Genomic DNA, 6,315 nt, shown 5'->3' with positions numbered 1-6,315 from the left:
TTCAAAAATATCTTTTCTCTTTATTTTAATTGATTTTTTCGAAAATTACAAAAAAAAATTCAGATTTTAATTTTAAAATTTGTATCTTATCTTATCTTAGTTTTAATTTTCAAAATTTAAATCTTTTTAAAATCAAATCTTTTCAAAACCATATCTTTTTCAACAATCTTATCTTTTTCAAAATCTCATCTTATCTCATTTCAAAATTCAAAATTTAAATTTCAAATTTTAAATTTTAAAATTCAAATTTCAAATTTCAAAATTTAAAAATGAAACCTTTTCAAAAATCAAATCTTTTTCAAAATCTTTATCTTATCTTGTTGACTTTTTCAAAATTCAAAATTCAAAATTCAAAATTCAAAATTTAAAATTTAATTTTCAAAATTCAAAATTCAAATTCAAATCTTTTCTAATCTTCTATCTTATCTTATTTTCAAATCTTTTCTTAATTAGTCACTTATCTTCTCTCTCTTCTTTTTCAAAACTTCCTAACTAATTATTCTCTCTTCTAATTTTCAAAAATTCTCTTCTTCTTCTCTCTCTTCTATTTTTGAAATTCATTAACTAATTTCCAATTCCTTTTAATTAATTAACCTTAATTTTTGAAATAAATAAAAAATAAAATAAAATAAAAAATATTTTAATTCTTGTTTATCTTTTCTACTTCTATTTCTTCTCCTACTTCTTCTATCTTCTATCTTCATTCTTATTTCTCTTTTTCTACCTTTTTTTTTATCATGAACCCAAATGGAAATGAGGAGTTCAGAAGAACTCTGGGGTCATACACAAATCCCACAGCTGACTTCTATAGAAGAAGTATTAGCATACCACGCATTAGAGCAAGTAGCTTTGAACTAAACCCTCACTTCATTACTATAGTACAACAAAACTGCCAGTACTCTGGACTTCCACAAGAAGAACCTATTGAGTTCCTGGCAGACTTCTTAAAGATTGCTGACACAATACACAATGAGGGAGTAGACCAAGATGTCTACAGACTATTACTTTTCCCTTTTGTTGTAAAAGGGTCAAGCAAAGAGGTGGTTGGATAACCAGCCTAAAGATAACTTGAAAACTTGGACACAATTAGCAGACAAGTTTTTAAATCAATACTTTCCTCCTAGAAAGATGACCCAGCTGAAGCTAGACATCCAAGGCTTCAAACAAGGAGATAGTGAATCTCTTTATGATGCCTGTGAGAGGTATAACAGGATGCTAAGAAAATGTCCCACTAAAATGTTTTCAGGATGTGTACAATTAGACATCTTTTACTATGGACTTTTAGACATGGCTAAAATATCTTTGGACCACTCTGCTGGTGGTTCCATATATATGAGAAAGACCATTGAAGAGGCTCGCGAGCTTATTGAGACAGTTGCTACTAATCAGCATCTGTACTCAGCTACTGAGACTTTTATGAAAAGAGAGGTTAAGACAGTATCTATTGAACCTAACCCTCCATAATAGGATGGCTCATTGACTCAGCAACTGCACGCCCTTACTCAGCAACTACTGGAATTGTAAGAGGCTTTGCGAGAAACTCAAGCTTCTAACAGAAATGTAGAAGTCCATCTGAGTCAAACAAGACAGCAGTTATCTAAGCAGATAACAGAGGAATGTTAGGCCATTCAACTAAGGAGTGGGAAATCCTTAAACACCCAACCTCAGTACAATAAGAAAGAAAAGCCTGCAGAAGAACACCAGACTGAAGTCCAGGACATCTCTGAGGACATTGAAAGCCCAAAGAGGAAGGGCATTGGTGTTCAACGCCAAGAAGGGATAATCATCCCTGGCGTTGAACGCCCAACAGGGGGCAATGTCCCTGGCGTTGAACGCCAGAAAAGGGGCAGAAATATGGGCGTTGAACGCCTAAGCCAAGGAGGCCTGTCACATACTAATAACAACCCTCCTAAGGAAGCCACTAACCCCCCTTCCAACACACATGGCATTCGGTCTTCATCAACCAAGATTGATGAGTATAAGGCTAAAATGCCATTTCTTCAGAAACTCTGTCAAGAGGAAAAGGATAAACAGTTTGGCTGCATTACGGATTATCTCAGAACACTAGAGATCAATATCTCTTTTCCAGAGGCTCTTGAACAGATACCTTCTTATGCTAAGTTCATGAAGGACATCTTAAGTCATAAGAAAGATTAGAGAGAGACAGAAACAGTCTTCCTCACTGAAGAGTGCAGTGCAATCATTCAAAATAGCTTACTAGAGAAGCTTAAGGATCCTGGAAGCTTTATGATACCATGCACTGTAGGTGATGTTTGTACAAGGACAGCTCTATGTGACCTTGGAGCAAGCATCAACCTAATACCTGCTTCATTAATAAAGAAGCTTTGCTTGACTGAGGAAGTCAAACCAACCCGCATATGCCTTCAACTTGCTGATGGTTCTATTAAGATACCATCAGGAGTAATCGAAGACATGATTGTTAGGGTTGGACCCTTTGCTTTTCCTACTGACTTTATGGTGTTAGACATGGAAGGGCACAAGAGTGCATCCCTAATTCTAGGGAGACCCTTCCTAGTTACAAGACGAACCCTCATAGACGTTGAAAAAGGGAAAGTAACCCTGAGAGTCAATGAGGAAAAGTTCGTACTAAATGCTATAAAAGCCATGCAGCATCAAGACACCCCAGAGGAATTCATGAGCATTGACCTCATTGATTCCCTAGTGGAAGAAGTAAACATGGCCGAGAGTCTCAAGGAAGGGCTGGATGACATCCTTACTGATGAACAGCCTGACTTGGAAGATCCTTTGGAAATTCCTAAAGAAAAGAAGAAGCCTCCAAAACTTGAGCTCAAACCATTACCATCTTCCCTGAAATATGCATTTCTAGGAGATGAAGATACTTATCCTATGATGATAAGCTCTGCCTTAGAGCCACAGGAAGAAGAGGCACTAATTCAAGTGCTTAAGACACATAGGATTGCCCTTGGGTGGACTATAAGTGACTTTAAGGGCATTAGCCCGACTAGAGAATAACGCTAAACCAGTGGTGCAACCACAAAGGCGACTGAATCCAGCCATCAAGGAAGTAGTGCAGAAGGAAGTCACTAAGCTTTGGGAGGCTGGGATTATTTATCCCATTTCTAATAGCCCCTGGGTGAGCCCCGTTCAAGTTATTCCTAAGAAGGGAGGCATGACAGTGGTTCATAATGAAAAGAATGAACTAATTCCTACAAGGATAGTTACAGGGTGGCGCATGTGCATTGACTATAGAAGACTCAATGATGTCACCAGGAAGGATCATTTTCCTTTACCCTTTATTGACCAAATGCTAGAGAGACTAGCAGAACATGCATTTTATTGTTTCCTGGATGGATATTCAGGGTACAATCAAATAGCAGTGGATCTATAGGATCAATAGAAGATAACATTCACATGCCCATCTGGCGTGTTTGCCTACAGGCGAATGCCATTTGGCCTGTGCAATGCACCTGCCACTTTTCAGAGATGTATGTTATTCATCTTCTATAATATGGTAGAGAAGTTCCTTGAAGTGTTCATGGATGACTTCTCTGTCCTTGGAGACTCATTTGACTCCTGCCTAGATCATTTGGCCCTAGTTCTGAAAAGATGCCAAGAAACAAACCTAGTCCTGAACTGGGAAAAATTCCACTTCATGGTAACTGAAGGCATTGTTCTTGGGCGTCGGATTTCAAACAAGGGAATAGAAGTAGATCAAACTAAGGTGAAAGTGATCGAACGATTGCCACCACCTACTAATGTCAAGGCAATCAGAAGTTTCATGGGACATGCAGGATTCTACAGGAGGTTCATAAAATATTTTTCGAAAATTGCAAAACCCCTGTGTAATCTCTTGGCCACTGACATCCTATTTGTCTTTGATGAAGAATGCCTGCATGCCTTTGAAACCCTGAAAGCCAAGCTTGTTACTGCTTCTATCATCTCTGCACCCAATTGGGACTTGCCATTTGAACTAATGTGTGATGCCAGTGATCATGCCATTGGCACAGTTCTGGGGCAGAGACATGACAAGCTTCTGCATGTCATTTACTATGCTAGTCGTGTACTAAATGATGGCAGAAAAACTACACGACTACTGAAAAGGAGCTACTTGCAGTGGTTTATGCCATTGACAAGTTCAGATCCTACCTAGTAGGATCTAAGGTCATTATCTATACTAACCATGCCGCTCTAAAGTATCTTCTCCTAAGCAGGACTCTAAGCCCAGACTCATAAGATGAGTATTGCTCTTGCAAGAGTTTGATATAGAAATTAGAGACAAAAAAGACACAGAAAATTAGTGGCTGACCACTAGGATTGAACCAGTAGCAGGGACTTCTCCTCCCTCCACTGACATATCCAAATCCTTTCCAGATGAGCAACTCTTTGCCATCAGGACAGCACCTTGGTTTGCAGACATTGCAAACTACAAGGCTATAAGGTTCATCCCCAAGGAGTTTACCAGGCAGCAAGCCTGGAAACTCATGCATGATGCAAAGTACTACTTGTGGGACGAACCATATCTCTTCAAGAAATGCTCGGATGGAATAATCCGATGATGTGTATCTGAAGAGGAGGCAGAGAGAATTCTATGGCACTGCCATGGCTCAGACTATGGAGGACATTTTAGAAGTGAGCGGACAGCCACCAAGGTTCTCCAATGTGGCTTCTATTGGCATACACTCTTCAAAAATTTTAGAGAGTTTGTCCGTAACTGTGACAGTTGCCAGAGCTGGTAATCTCCCTTATGTTCACAGCATGCCTCAGCAGGGAATCCTAGAGATTGAGTTGTTTGATGTATGGGGTATAGATTTCATGGGACCATTCCCACCTTCATACACAAACACCTACATCCTTGTAGCAGTAGATTATGTGTCTAAATGGGTTGAAGCAATAGCAACATCCACTAATGAACCTAAAGTAGTGATGAAGTTCCTCCAAAAGAACATCTTCAGCAGATTGGGTGTCCCTAGGACACTAATTAGTGATGGAGGTACTCATTTCTGCAACAGACAGCTGGATTTTGTCTTAAGCCGTTACGGAGTTTGCCACAAAGTAGCAACACCGTATCATCCCCAAAAAAATGGGCAAGCTGAAGTCTCAAATAGTGAACTAAAGCGAATTTTAGATAGGACATTAAGCACCTCTAGAAAGGATTGGGCTAGAAAGCTTAATGATGCTTTGTGGGCATATAGAACAGCTTTCAAAATTCCTATCGGAATATCACCATACCAGCTGGTGTATGGGAAATCCTATCATTTTCTAGTGGAACTAGAACATAAAGCCTATTGGGCCACTAGATTCCTCAACCTTGATGCTAAAGCAGCAGGAGAAAAATGGCTGCTCCAACTAAATGAGTTGGATGAATTCCGCTTAGCTGCATTTGAAAATGCAAAGATCTATAAGAAAAAAGCAAAAATATGGCATGACCAGAAAATATCTTCCAGAGTCTTTGAACCAGGACAGAAGGTTCTGCTCTTCAACCCAAGATTCAAATTATTCCCTGGGAAACTCAAATCCCTTTGGATGGGACCGTTTGTGGTTACTAATGTATCACCTTACGGGCACATAGAACTTCAAGGTAAAGAAAGCAGGTTCACTATCAATGGACAGAGGGTTAAGCATTACCTTGAAGGAGATATAGAGCCAGGAGGCTCAACACTGTTACTAAGCCAAGTACAGTTAAGTCCAGCTAAATACATTAAAGATGCGCTTGTTGGGAGGAAACCCAATGATTAGTCATATGTTATTAATTTTCTAAATTATTTCTATTTTAATTAGTTCCCTTTTTAACTAACTTATGATAATACTTTTTTTTAGTGATAATGAACAATGCTTAAAACAGAGACAGAATGATGCAAAACAGCAAATAGAATACCCTGGAGAAGGGATCTCCCTGGCGTTAAACGCCAGAAAGGGGTGGCAAACGGGCGTTCAAACGCCCATGGAGGCAGCAAGCCTGGCATTAAACACTAGCCAGGGAGCCTTGGCTGGGCGTTTAACGTCCTATGAGGAGCACAAGCCTGGCGTTAAACGCCAGCCAGGAAGCCTTGGCTGGGCGTTTAACGCCCAAAGTGGAGCACAATCCTGGCATTCAATGCCAGCCAGGGGCACCTGGCTGGGCGTTTAGACGCCCAGGGGGGACTAGCAGCATGGCGTTGAATGCCAGAATGGGTACCATTCTGGGCGTTCAATGTAACACCCTACCACACAGAGTCTTATACTTAGGTCATAAAGTTGAGGTGACAAGGTATTACGACCTCTAAAAGTAAAATATAATAATAATAATAATAATAATAATAATAATAATAACAATAACAATAACAATAACAATAA

The 6,315-nt window shown here is 39.4% G+C and overlaps 1 long non-coding RNA gene across 1 annotated transcript in view; it reads right to left on the bottom strand.

The window, feature by feature from the left end:
* LOC110270614 overlaps positions 2,507–6,315 on the bottom strand; it is an 18,442-nt gene continuing 14,633 nt past the window's right edge. The window contains exon 3 of the long non-coding RNA XR_002360254.1: positions 2,507–2,517. This is a non-coding gene — a long non-coding RNA (uncharacterized LOC110270614). The remainder of the gene's footprint in view (positions 2,518–6,315) is intronic.

This window comes from Arachis ipaensis, chromosome B04, assembly GCF_000816755.2.
Source record: "Arachis ipaensis cultivar K30076 chromosome B04, Araip1.1, whole genome shotgun sequence".
Classification (NCBI taxonomy): Eukaryota; Viridiplantae; Streptophyta; class Magnoliopsida; order Fabales; family Fabaceae; genus Arachis; species Arachis ipaensis.
The sequence above is the reverse complement of the archived record's forward strand: the minus strand, read 5'-3'. Positions and strand labels throughout refer to the sequence as shown.